At 39.4% G+C, this 13,436-nt stretch overlaps 1 long non-coding RNA gene across 2 annotated transcripts in view; it reads right to left on the bottom strand.

Annotated features, from left to right (window-relative positions):
• LOC119718010 (uncharacterized) overlaps positions 1-3,723 on the bottom strand; it is a 157,704-nt gene extending 153,981 nt beyond the window's left edge. Inside the window, exon 1 of one of the 2 annotated variants that reach the window (XR_005268587.2) lies at positions 3,687-3,723. This is a non-coding gene — a long non-coding RNA (uncharacterized lncRNA). The remainder of the gene's footprint in view (positions 1-3,686) is intronic. The other variant, XR_011811943.1, reaches the window with a different exon arrangement.
• Positions 3,724-13,436: the final 9,713 nt, after the last annotated feature.

Genomic DNA, 13,436 nt, shown 5'->3' on the forward strand with positions numbered 1-13,436 from the left:
TTTTTTTAGCTGTGTAATTAGAAGCCATTGCTTCTCAGTTTAATTTCTCTTTCTGTAAGTATAGCTCCCAGTCATCACCAGATGGCTATTCTTACTACTGACCTTGCTGTCTAGATAACTCCTTACACTTATTATCCACTCTTACTTTTCCAAATAAGGCCCTTAATGAGAACAAGCATAGTCATTGTGTCTACGATTATGTATTAAAAATTTCAACTTTAATATTCAGATTATAAGCACTGAATAGAGTATATATACAGAAAGATTTTAAAGAAAAATGTTTTCCCTTATTAGACTGTCAAGAGATTCATATACTAATGATATTTATATAGTCACTGTAATGCCGATGCCTTATAACCTCTGTCTTATTTATTGTACAAGGTTTATTTCCTTGGATTTGCTCCAAAATAGCTTCTGGCTGTTGAACAAATTTAAAAGATGTTTTTTTTAAAAAAAAAAAAAAAAAAAAAAAATGGATGAATCATTGCTTAGATCTAGAAATGTGTTCAAATCAAGCTTTTTTTGTAAATGTTGCTATTCCCCTTGACTAATTATAATTAAAATTCTACATAGAATATTTTTTTTTCCTCCTGTTATTTGTGAAAGATTTTCTGATCTTGTTCCTGTCATTGTCATGAAGACACAGAGGATCCCCGAACAAAAACAAAACCCACCTCATTACTTTCTGCGACCATGACTTCCATTCAAGTTGTCCTTGCTGCATCAGCCAAAAGAAATGCATCACTTCTCCCCATCCACAAGCATCATCCATCACGCCCTCTCTGCCACACTTGTTTTGTTTGCCTGGCCCTTTGGTAAACTTTGCACTTCAGCATTTTCATGGTTGAAGGTGACTCTGAAGAGCTCAGCGGTGAGCCCACCTACCAGGCACCATGGCAGGAGGGCAGGTAAAACAGTTGCCCGAAGCACCCCTCTGTGGCTGACCGCTGCTCTGGACACACACACACACACTAATTAACAGAGGCACCTGATCACACAAGCGGATGATCTGCTTTTGTAGTAATTCATTAGCAAGGGTGTACCAACACAACCTGGAAGCTGTAATGCAGCATGTCTTCTCGAAGCTTGGGATACAAATCTCCAGACTATGTAGGAAGAATCAGCGAGGTTCTTAGGGAGCACAATCATAAACTTGGGCAGGTTTCAGTGATCTATAAAGGCACAGCAGGAATACGTGCATAACTTGGGTGAGTATAGTACGCCAGTAATATTAACTGTGGATATATTTGGGTTGGGTTTAATATTTTTCTTCTACTTTTAAATCAGATATTCCTGGCAAAAAATAAAAATTAAAAATTAAAAAAATCACTACATTGGCCTCTCGTATAAAGGGGAGGATAATAGTCATACAAAAAAATAATCATGCCACATCTATAACGGGCTTTAACCAGCCAACGCTAACAAGCACCATTTTCCATTTTGCACACAGCCTTCTCTCAGCATTGGCCTGGGGAATTTAGGAGATAATTGAATTTGTTGTCCACCAGGGCCCACACTGAGCAAGTTCTAATTAGTTATGAAGACGCAGATGTCTAAGCCTTAGTATCTTGTAGAGGGCACCGTATAACTCTAAAGCAGTGAAACCTCTTGAAGACAGCTCATTTGAAACTTGCATCAGCAACACACATGGGAGTACGGAAAAGTCTGTCAATGATACATAGTACATCCCACAAAATTTATACTTCCCCACCTCTCGAAGTGCACCACTTGTTCTGGTTGCAAGCCACAATTCATCAGAATGACAAATTATTTCAAGATACTCTTAAAGTCTCTTCCCCCGTCTCCATTTAACCTAAATTGTTTATACTGTGCATCCCTAGCAGCTGCACAAATTCTGCTGTATTTTTTCTTTATCTACAAAGGTATTTGTGAGCATCATACCAGTACACAGCACTAATACTAATTAAAAGATTTATTAGCTGAAACAGGCACATTTAGAGATTCATTTGTTTTTGTCAAAACAGCTCGTTTCATTTATTCTAATTCCCACCCTGCATGGCACTTTGCTGACTCAGAAGCTTGTGTTCACTTTGCTTTTCTGATTGGTACCATGTTGAAAATATACACGTACGTCCTGCATTAAAAAATAAAAATAAAACAAAAAATCCAAAACAATCAACCTACCCCCAATTTTATTGAAATTTCGCCAACTTAGCTCACCCCTGGATCATCCAAGAACGATGAGAAGCTCTCACTGAAAAGTAGTAAGCAAATTTGTGTCTGTCACTGTACTAAGATGCACTTACCTACACACTAAACAACTCAGTAACAACCTGACAATTTGGAGCATGTGAAACCTGGCTCTGACAATAGGGCTGTCTTCAAGCAGGGTTTGAGATCTGATGACTAATTAATTTATATTCCATACGGTTAGGGTTCCATTGCTGTATTTACATCAACAGAGGAGAAAATCTCAGAAGCCATAACACCAATTAGTGTGGTTTAACAAAGTGCACAGCAGAGGGGAAAACCAAGTCATCAGCGTATTTTACACATCCCTCACTTTAACCATTAATTTGATTAATCATTCTTGGTAAAAGCCTCCAGCAGGAAGTATTTTGCATTGGGCATAGAAGCAGGGACTGCTGTTGAGCAGAAAGCCCCACGCCAAAGCATTAACGTGTGCAGCATACAAGCCCTTTACAGCAGCAGTGACGCACACAGGGCATTCATTGACGATGCTTTGGGACAGCCGTATCTCCACAACTCCAAAAGCTATTTCAGCGTTTGGGAAACCTCCTTGGGGTTGGCCCCTAGTGAGCGGCACCCTCCAGGCACCCAGAGAGCACCTCTTTCTGGCATCCCCTCTTTCTTATAGCCTGAATGAATTAATTCTACATCCAATTTACCCACAGCAATTCTGAGGAAACAATAACTCCCCCCTAATCCACCTCCAGACAAGCCTTTAATTACACAGCCTAAACCCCTGCAGACAGGTTTTGCTCTTTGATCTTCAGTTTATTGCTGCCATAGATGTTCTTGGCATCTTTTACTTTCCAAATACACTTGTAAAGGCACAAAAAGGAGAATAAAACAGAACAAGTTCCTGATAAGTCTTAGGGGATTTCTGTCGCAACAAAGGAGCAGAACTGCTTTGAGCTGCTGGGGCTTCTTCCCTACCATTTTTTTGGAGGAAATTGAGAGCCACATGGACACAGGATGAGCGAACACCTAGTAACCTGCTGGTGCAGAATGGTCTGAAGACAATATGCATCCAGCAGACAAAGGCTTTGTACACTTTGTCTCTTCATTTTCAGTTCCAAAGTGGCCTACTCTGAATTCTAATCAGCAGAAAACAGAGGAAGCAATTATGTATATGGGCCTTCCCATTTATCAAAGCAAGAAGCTATAGGTTCAGCATGCTCTAGGTCAGAAGGTGGGTCACAGGGAGCTTTCAGCTTCTTCCAGCTACCAAATGTGATTAATTCTGTACCCACTTTTCTCACACAGCTGGGCGCCCAGCAATTACAGACCCCCCACAGGAAGTCCACTTCCCTCAGCTTATCTCCCAAGAGCAGTTACACACGCATAACATTAGCTACTTCTAGTAGACCGCACGCTGTTAGCAGGCTGTTTGAGAGAGACAACCACTGTCCGAGCAATAATCACTCACTGTTCAGTCCCCCACCACTCCCATCCTGTGTGTATAATTAAAAATCTGTTACCTCTCTGACTTGGCTAGCAATTGGAGGCCCTCTCACAATAGTGCTCAGCAGACACAGGGCTTTAACAGATGGCAAGACAATGACGCAATTCAAAAATCTAAATATGATGCCACAAGATCAGACTGTTGCAGATTTGATAACAAATGAAATTAAACGCATGACTGTGGGATCAATAAGACATAGATGAAAATAAATTAAATGCATCGCTCATACAGTAGGGAGTGGGTGTAATTTGTTGAAGGATAAAAATGACAATCTTGCTTCCATGGTGTGCTGCAGTATCTGTGGAGCCTCTTTGTATCTTTCCTATTTTCCTACTAATGCTGCTGCAAAGCAATATTAACCAATAAAATAACATTTCACATTAAACACCCAGGCACTGAGAATTAAAAGATGTAGCACATATTCCACTCAAGTAGTTATCCTGTACATGCTGTCAGCTGCTGCTTATAAAGGAAGCGTACGACAGCCAAAAATGAGGACTGAAAGCATCTTAAGCATGCCCTAGTTTGCACCTTGCTGCTTTGCTAGATGTGAAAGTGTGGGTAAAAAGATTAAATAATGGCATCTTCTGTTTTCATTTATCACTGTTCACATTTAGAGAAGAGTTGAAAATAGAGTAGGAAATTTCTGAGATCAAATCAGGATAACTGAAAAGAAATGCTCAGAAAAGTATGTGAAAAACAATGTCAAGAATTTCCTGTGCTTCCCTAATCACAACCTACATGAAATTATGCCTTTGGTTCTTGTACTTTCGGATAAACAACAATTTTTCAATAAGATGGATGAGTACCTAAAAACAATGGGAATGATTCCCATAGAAACACTAAAACTGCATTACACATCTCAACACATAAATTATGCATCAATTTTCCTTCCTATTTGGAATTAGAGGAAAAAGAGCACTTAGATCCTGGTGTATTCTGCTGCTGTCTGTCACCATATTATCACCCAGATCACGCAGCAACAGTAAGAAAACTATCATGTACGATTTATTACCTACACCCCCATAAAGAAAGCTGGGCTGCTGATACATGAGGTAAGTAAATAAGACGGCAGATGTAGAGATTCAGACAAGTGGAGCGCTGCGTCCTTGCCCTCAGGGAAGGCCACATCATGCTATTTTAGGTCTTTTTTGTTCACTGAAGTAGTTAACATGCTTCCTCAGAACAAAAACTTCAGGACAGGAATCATGGACTTAGGCTTCATATAAAAATATTTTATATGGCGCTTTCACAATGCAGCTGCATTTTTGTGTGTCACTGCTGCCCAAGACATGTTTATCAGAGCAGGACCTCTGCACTAACAAAGGACTAGATGCTGCCATGCGAGGAGGCAGAGGACAGGTACAGAGGGAGCTCTGGGGGATGCTGTGGAGGATAATGATGATGACTGGAGCAAACAGCCGCTGGGCTGTGAGAAAGTACAAGGGAAATTTCTCATTTATCAAAAGCTGTTGCTCTGCACTGACTGCACAACAGCTGCTGTGGGGTCAGTCTCCCTAGAACAGGGGATGGCCTCAGACACAGCTTACTGCTTTCTACCTGAAGGCACAACATTGCCAAGGCAGACTGGGTGTTATCTTTGCAAAACACTGAGCCTTACTTTTACTGATGGAGAAGTAACAGAGCAGCAAGGAAACCATGTTGCAAAGAAACCCTGCAGCTCTGGTGCTCAAGGCATCAGGCAACCCTTCCTCCCTTCTCCATGGCTCAGCCTTCACACAGGCCCACTAACTCTACCTGAGATTATTACTGATTTTCAGGATCTTGAAATTAGTTTTCAAAAACCAATTGTGCTCCTGGGGTGATGGGATTAACCAGCCAACTCTGGCTCTCACCTTAGGTCAATCCTCCATATCTGAAGAACTTGGATAACTTAAACATTGGCTTTTTTGACCTCCTTGCCCACACACTCCATGCTCCCAGAGTGTTTGGGTACCCAAGACCCCTCCGTTCCCTCCCCAGGAAAGCCAACCTTCCCCCAGGGCTCCTTCCAGAGTACAATAAACTCACAGTTTGAGTCTGCAGGAGAACAAGTAATTGAAACAGATTTTACACAGCATTCCAAATCAATTTTTAATTATAAATTGGCAACCTCAAAAAGGTCAAATACCAAGGTAGGTGAAATATCCTTACCTCCTGAAAAGCCATAAAAATGGATTACAAATGATTAGAAGGGTAAAAAAATGGTTTAGGTCTGTTCTGACAGAGCTTCCTCTACTCCCTCCTCATATAAAATCTAGGACAGCTGATGCTACAACTGCCTCAAGTTCATCAAGTACCAACTTTGACTTTTTGGAGCTTTTCATCCCTAAATTCATCTATGCTTCTCCAGAATTACAATTTGTTCCACAAACTGTAAACCCATAAAGGAGAAAGCTTTTCAAGGATATTATTTCCCATTGTATCATGTAGATGTTTTGCATACTCTCCCCAGCATAAGCTTTAGAATATTACAAGGGGGGGAAAAAGAGCAAAAAAAAATATATGCACATGTGAGGGAAGAAAAAAAAAAAAAAAGGAATAAAAAAAGGAATAAAAGAAGGAATCAAATTCTTTGTTAACTCATATAGTCCAAAAAAGCACATAGCTTTCTTTCCTTTTCAGAACTCTAAGCATTTTTTTCTAAAGTTACATGATCATCTTTAAAGAATTGTTCAACAGAAAAGATTCAGATCACAAGGCAAGCTGAAATAGCATCAGTAAGCTCAAGCTTTTGATAATGTTTACCTCTATTTCATTTTCAAAGTACACAGAATGCCAAATCCTGCTTGCTTTTTCATATGCAATTAATCCCACCAAAATCCTTTGGGACTACTTCTGAAAGTAAAACGAGCAGGATTTAGTTTATAATCCAACACTGACAGGAAGGGAAAATATGATATTGTGTTTTATCCCTAGCAAAGAACCCTGGCACTAAATCCTCATGAATGAGTAGAGCGTTAGTGCATATTCTGCAGCTAATCTGGCAACGGGGCAATTTCCTGTTTGTAGTTTATATTTTGCCCAAATGACTGTGTGGAGACAGATGGCCACACCAAAGGAGAACAGTTCTGGAAAGAAGTCTCCTTCCCTCAGGAGTACTTCAAAAGATCAGTTTGGGAACTGCCAAAGCAGGGTCTTTTGCCAAGCAGCTGAATCACAACACACTGAATACCTTATTCGGCTGGGTTCTGTATCAAATTCTTACCATCTGATAAATAGAATGTTGAGGAAAGAAGAGCAAAAGACATTTCAGAGATTGATTAGTTTCTAACATTAATGACTGGATGTTAAGACTCATTCCAAGACTTTTTTTTTTATTATTATTCCAAGAAAGGAAATCTTTCCTGACTGCATTTTCTGCATCCTTAGAAGTATGCCCTAGGTTACTGATTATCTGGGATCCCATCATGAAGTTTTCAAAAAAGATACTCGTTTCCTTCAGGCTACAATGGCTCAATCAGATCAAGTTTCTAAAACATAGGTCATGCAAAACTGATGTTAGCCAAGGGCTTTATTCTCCCTCATAATTTTTATCCATGATTTTCCAGCACCAATTACCTGGGTCATCTTTTCTTTATTTCAAAGAGAAAATAAAGGTATTTTAGAATTATCTATGAAAACACAAAATACATTTAGAATAGCAAGCCACATACTGTTTATTTGGATTTGAATTTGCCTTTCCTCTGAATTTTCAGTAAACCAGAAAGATTTTTATCATCAATAACAATCTCGGCTCAAAAACCTTCAGGACTGTCAGGTAGTAAGAGAGATTTTGGGACTGTGAGATTAAATCAAGTATTGCTGTATTGAGAAAAACTGAAGAGTCAATAGTTTTAATTTTGATTAACACGATTCAGAACTAAAAGTGGATTTAGTATAGTGCAAATGTGTCTCACCATTTTGCTTATCTGCAGAGCAAGACATCACTTCTTCAAGGTATTCACACTTGGCTGAGATTCATTCTTCATAAGCTTGAAGGCTAAGGAAAAAAAGGTTTAAAATTATATTTTAAAATGCTGGATTACATTTCAGGCTATAAATCAAAGTCTGAAACCTTGGAATCACAAAACACATATGACTATATCTTGAGTGAATACTTTGGAAATATTTCAGCTCTTTTGCTCTGTCTCCCTAGTGATAACAAATACAGATTTCAGCGCTACATTTGATTGCTACTAGACTTATGCTGGTCTATTAGGATTTCTAAATTGCATATGCAGAAAGTGCTTCTGAAACATGGCTTAAAAGAAAATCATATAGAACACAGAATGTTACAAAATTCTAAGAACTACTAGAATTTCTGTTTAACTCGAGCAGAAATAAGTTAGATGCTGCACACCCTAGGCCTAGGCCTATTCAAAACAGTAGCAAACTTCCTGTTCTCATGGGAGTGTCTTTATTCCCAGTCAGGTGTGTGGGGTCAGATCAATAGAGTCATTACCGAACGGCACTGCATCTGGCGTGTTATATGGACTTGTATCACGTGAGCACGTTAACAGTCCCATCTGACTTCCACCGTAACCAGTCAAACTGTCCCTAAAATCCCCAGCTGGTGACCCAAATCTATCAAAAAAATTGAAAGGATGAATGAAAACTTAACCACTTTCAGAGCTGGTAAAGTAAGAAAGATTGAAATGACACAAAGATGTCCTGTAGGCTTCTATGATAAAATTAAGATTAATTGCTGGGAAAGTCCCACTTGCAGATGAAAGCGATGGAATGTACTCCTTGGGATCAGGTGGACCATTTTAGATAGTACTAGGAAATGCTAAGCAACTTGAATAGGATTACTGAGGGAAGCAGAACCAGGAATAAAATTCAGCTCTGTTGACCTGAAGCTGTCTACTCACCTCCCAGCTATTACAAGAAACACGTGGGAAGGGAAATAGCATACTGCACTTAGGATGTCAGAAATTACTTTTAAAAAGGTAAATGATTCATAAAACTTCATGCTAGTGAGCACTCCCCTGCACCTACAACCATGTACTTGCTCAAGCATTTAACACAGCTGTATTGCTCACTTCCAAGTCACAGTTCTCATGAGCAAAGAGCATTCAAGGTGATATTCTTGGCTTGTTAAGAGCAGTACACGTCCATCTGTCGAGATCTGTTTTGACAGAATTTAATCCCTTTGCGGTTCTTCTTTGTGTGTCTGTTTAATTTTTTATAACGTTGCATATCTCACTTCTCTTAAAAGCAAAATCCTAAACATGATGTCTGATGCATGCAGGTTGTCGTAGACTTGCCTGTTCACTAAAGACATTTAGAAAGCGAAAACACTGAATGACCTGGCAAGTTTTAAATCAAAAGAAATGTGAGCAAAGGTAAACTCATCTTCTTTCTGCAACATATGCAGGAAAAACCTAGCAGGTATTGGTCAAAAAGACAGTTAGATACACAAGAAAAAAAATTATAAAAGAAAAACAGTGCAGGCATCCAGGGCATCCCCATATCTTGCACGTTGTAGGAATGTCTCATCGTTCCATCCTATAAACCAGAAAAGCACTTTATATGTAGAAAAGAGCAACAATGCTCAGAGTATGGCCTTCTGCAGAACAGGGTAATAAATTAGGACTCTTTGGTTTGGAAAATAGGTAACTGGAGGTCCACAACCCAACAAATGCTGCAGAAAAAGTGACAAGAGCATGATTATTCAGCTTCTCATAATACCAGAACTACAGTAAATCTGATAGTATCAAATCTGAAACACAAATAAAATATTTCCCTCAATAAGCAATTAAAGAGTACTATTCATTACCACATTATATTTGAGAGATAAAAGTATAATGAGTTTCAAAATGGTTCACCAGCAATTGCCAAAGAAATCCCTAAATTACTGACTGCTTGAGTTTGGGATGATAGCACACACACACACACAAAAAAAAAAAAAAAAAAAAAAAAAAAAAAAAAAAAAGATCACTCAGATGATGCATGCTTTGTTGTACTTCTCTGAAAAGATCTGACATACTGGCCACCATCATTAGTACTAGGTTAAAGGGACTTTGGGTATGAACCATCATGAAAATTCCTATATTGTCAGCCTAAAACCTTTAAGGTTTCCAAAATTAAACTCAATCACCATGGAAAATTAAAAACTATTAGCAAGATTTGGTCAAATAAATGAATCTCATGAACTTAAGGCAGATTCAAACGACTGTTCAAAGAAATTGTAGTCGTAGATAGTTCAGCAAAATTTAGCACATCTTTAGAAAGTGGAGACAGTATGGATTAGATGTTCCTTGTACGACCAAGTTAATGTAGATCATTATGTATGGTACAATAACAAAACCAACTGAACCGAGGGAAGTGCAGACCCTTATGACCACTGGAAATGCTCGCTTGCAATATTGCTACCTGCAGACACTGTTTTCCTACCAACAGAGAACATGGTTAAATTTGTTATGAGACAGGTTTTTGCCCTGCTCAAGCAGTTTGACCTAAGAACAGCTCATGTGTTCACAGCTGTATATTTTTTAGCAGAACCTGAATTATCCAGGACTGCTGCAGAAAGCCTTCAACAGACAGGTAAAAGCAATTCTCAGACAGCCATCTCCTCCTCTTTGGAAAGGAATTAATCTACACCAGCTGTGGAAAGTGAAGAATGCTTCCTGTCACCTTTATATCACAGCTTTCTGTCAGTGCCAGTGACAACATCACCTCCCAGGTTAACACCAGACACAGAGGAAGCATCCATGGAGAAAAAGCCCAAGTCTTTTAAAAGCAGCATCACAGATACCCTGGGGGATCTTCTGTATGAGACAACCCAAGCAGCAGCAAGGCCAAGCCCTAAGGAACCCTGGATAAATGCGCTTCATGAATAGATCATTCTGAATGTATCCCTTGCTCAAGGGTAACTGCTACTTCTTTGTAAATATCACACATGAACTAGCATCACATTATGATATCTGTATCTTCTATTTAAAAAAATAAATAAATTTATCCCAAGACTATTCTCAGCCTCAGCAGGCCCAATCAAATTAACCCCAAATGTCTTCGCATCTGTACCCAGACACAACAAAACAAACAGAGAAGTCAGGAGCAGCCCAGGTGCCAGTCTGGTTGGCTCTTTCTGAATTTCAAACGATGCATCAGTTTCTTAGGCTTGTTAGAAGAAAAAGTTGTCTTCACGGCTAAGTTCCGAGACTACTGAGTGCAAGTTTGGCACCTGTATGAAGAGCGCTAAACCTGTATGGCATGTACTACTCTGTCCCCGGGTTTTGCATCAGGGAGTACATAAAACCTGAATCTGAATACACAAGGATTTGAAGTGCAATCTAAGCTTGTTGAGTCCTGTAAATAATGGGCAAGGGTCATTGTGAGAGAGAAAAACATTTGATCTTTCCACCACTCACCTTACCAGGTGCTGCGTTTTAGGGTGAATTTCAGTAGTGAGGCTTAAAAGCCGGAAGCTTTACACTTGGCACCATCTTGAATAAAACAGCAATACTGTAACCGTTGCTAGCCTCAACACAGAGGGAATTTTTGACAGCTTTTTATTTTGACAAGAACTGAGAAAGCTCTCAAATTCTCAACTCAAGAATCACTTCAGTCAAAGTGGATTACAGAAGCAATTCTCTTAATCAGCAAGTTTAGCATGGAGCAGAGCTTTACAGAAAACAGCTTATAGAAACAGTAAACAAGAAGTTCCTCTCAATTATGCAGAGACCCCCACCTCAATTCCAGGTGATAAGTCATGGCAGCACAGTATTAATGCCTTATAAATAACACATTTATTTCTGTTCAGGACTGTTTCCTGTACCAAAACAATTTCACTAGTAAATAATCCTGCTTGTAGAGCTAGAGCCGATATCCTCCTTTATTCACTAACATACCGTCTCTGCCATATATATCTAAGATAAACTGCTGTTGCTTCACCTTGAAAAATTACTTAGAGAACATTTTAATGAACTAGAGCAACTTTACCTAACAGAACAGAAAATGGAAGATCTAAGTGAGAGGAAAAGAACCACCACCACCAAATAACATCTTCAAACTCAGCTATCTCCACAAACCCACTCCGCTCCTACCTGTTCTTGAGTAATGCTGCTTGTTCTAAACATCATGGCTATAATCATGTCATCAGGTCACACACAAAAAACCTGCTAGTATTTAGCAAATAAAACCAAAGTGTTCAATGTTTTTTGTCTAGGCACCTTGAAATAATATCAAAATATCAGTAATAGTCCAAATTCCAAGATCGGTTAACAATTTTAAAATACCTTCTGTATTTCTTTGCATAAGGCCTTTTAAAATTTAGATCTAAAAACAGATAACAAGCAGACTTAATTTCATCAGCGGTTGATTTATTTCTGCTTTCTGCTCTCTCTGGTCGCAGTTCAGTGAAACCCATAAATAAGTTAGGCTGGTGAAGGAGATTGAATTTTTTGAGACCACAGCAGTAAATGAGGAATTGAACAGCCTAGAGGTTGAAATATCTTCTCTTGGGATATAAGCCTTTGGACCTATTAGCAGCTGTCTATATTGCTGTTCCAGCCATCGACACATATGACCATGTCAACATATTGAAATGATTTATGTTTCTTTGTGTTGCAAAAGGACAGACCTTATTTCTGTTTGGGGCTCCATCACTATTACTGCAAACATTGAAAGTCAGTTAGCTACATAGATTACAATATATACACACCCACGTTTTATTCCAAAATTAAAGTTTCCAAACACCATCAAGCTTCTCTCAGGAGCTACTTCTCAATATTTAAAAGGCATCCAAACAAATCTAATATTTAGGAGGCTTAAAAAAAAAAAAAAAAAAGTTGAACAAGGCCTATAGACTGTAAGCTTTTGTGTACACTTACAGGAAAAAAGTTGTATTTTCAACATGTTTACTGTATCTAACACCTTTTGTTTCTCAACTAGTTTACAGAAGTGCTGTTTGTGCTGTTAGCCACAAATTTTTCCCTTAAGTACTAAAAAGTAAGATTTTCCAAAAACATGGAAAGACATGGTCAGCACAATTTGGTTATAGAGAAAACTGGGTTTTGTTTGTTCATTTGTTTTTTGTTTTGTTTTGTTTTTTTAACACTTTTAGTCAGTACTTGCAAAGGAAAGACTAACAGGGAGACCTGAAAATAAAAGCAAGCAAAACAAAGAGCAAACCTCCCCCACTACCCGCCACTTACATATTTTGTGGTTCTCTGGCTTGGAATCAAAATTTCACCAAAACCCAAGAGATTCCACACGCTGAAGAATCGATGAATCACCAAACCAAAGACCATGAGTAAAAAGAAGCATCTCCAGACCTTACTTCTTGCAAAAACATTGAGATGCCCTCTGGCAAAACGCAGCTCAGAGGAGCAGGCCCACACCCTCTGCAGGCACGTGCCGGCCATTTCGGGGCAGTTACCTCAGGAGCTGCCCCACCCGCCTGGCACAGGTGCCACAGCGCTGTTCCTCCATCTTTGGCAGCAGACCCACATGAGACAAACAGCCTAATACACTGAAATGCACACTTGTACCCATCTCCCACTGAGTTAGCATTCCACAAAAACTGAAGTTATTATTTCTAGCAAGGTGTCACTCAGCGCAGGCCACGGGCTTACCAGGTGTGGCAGAAATGGCGCCCCACAAGGAACTGCTGACCAGCAAGGCTTCAGACAATAGCCACACACGTTAAAAGAGTAAAATTTGCTAACAGATCTATAAAGGTATCTATAACTAGTCCCAGGGCTCTCTGAACCCCACAGGGAGGAGCCAGGTGAGAGCTCCCAGACTCCACATGACTGCGCACCTCCACAAGCCAGCATCC

This window comes from Anas platyrhynchos, chromosome 11, assembly GCF_047663525.1.
Source record: "Anas platyrhynchos isolate ZD024472 breed Pekin duck chromosome 11, IASCAAS_PekinDuck_T2T, whole genome shotgun sequence".
NCBI lineage: Eukaryota > Metazoa > Chordata > Aves > Anseriformes > Anatidae > Anas > Anas platyrhynchos.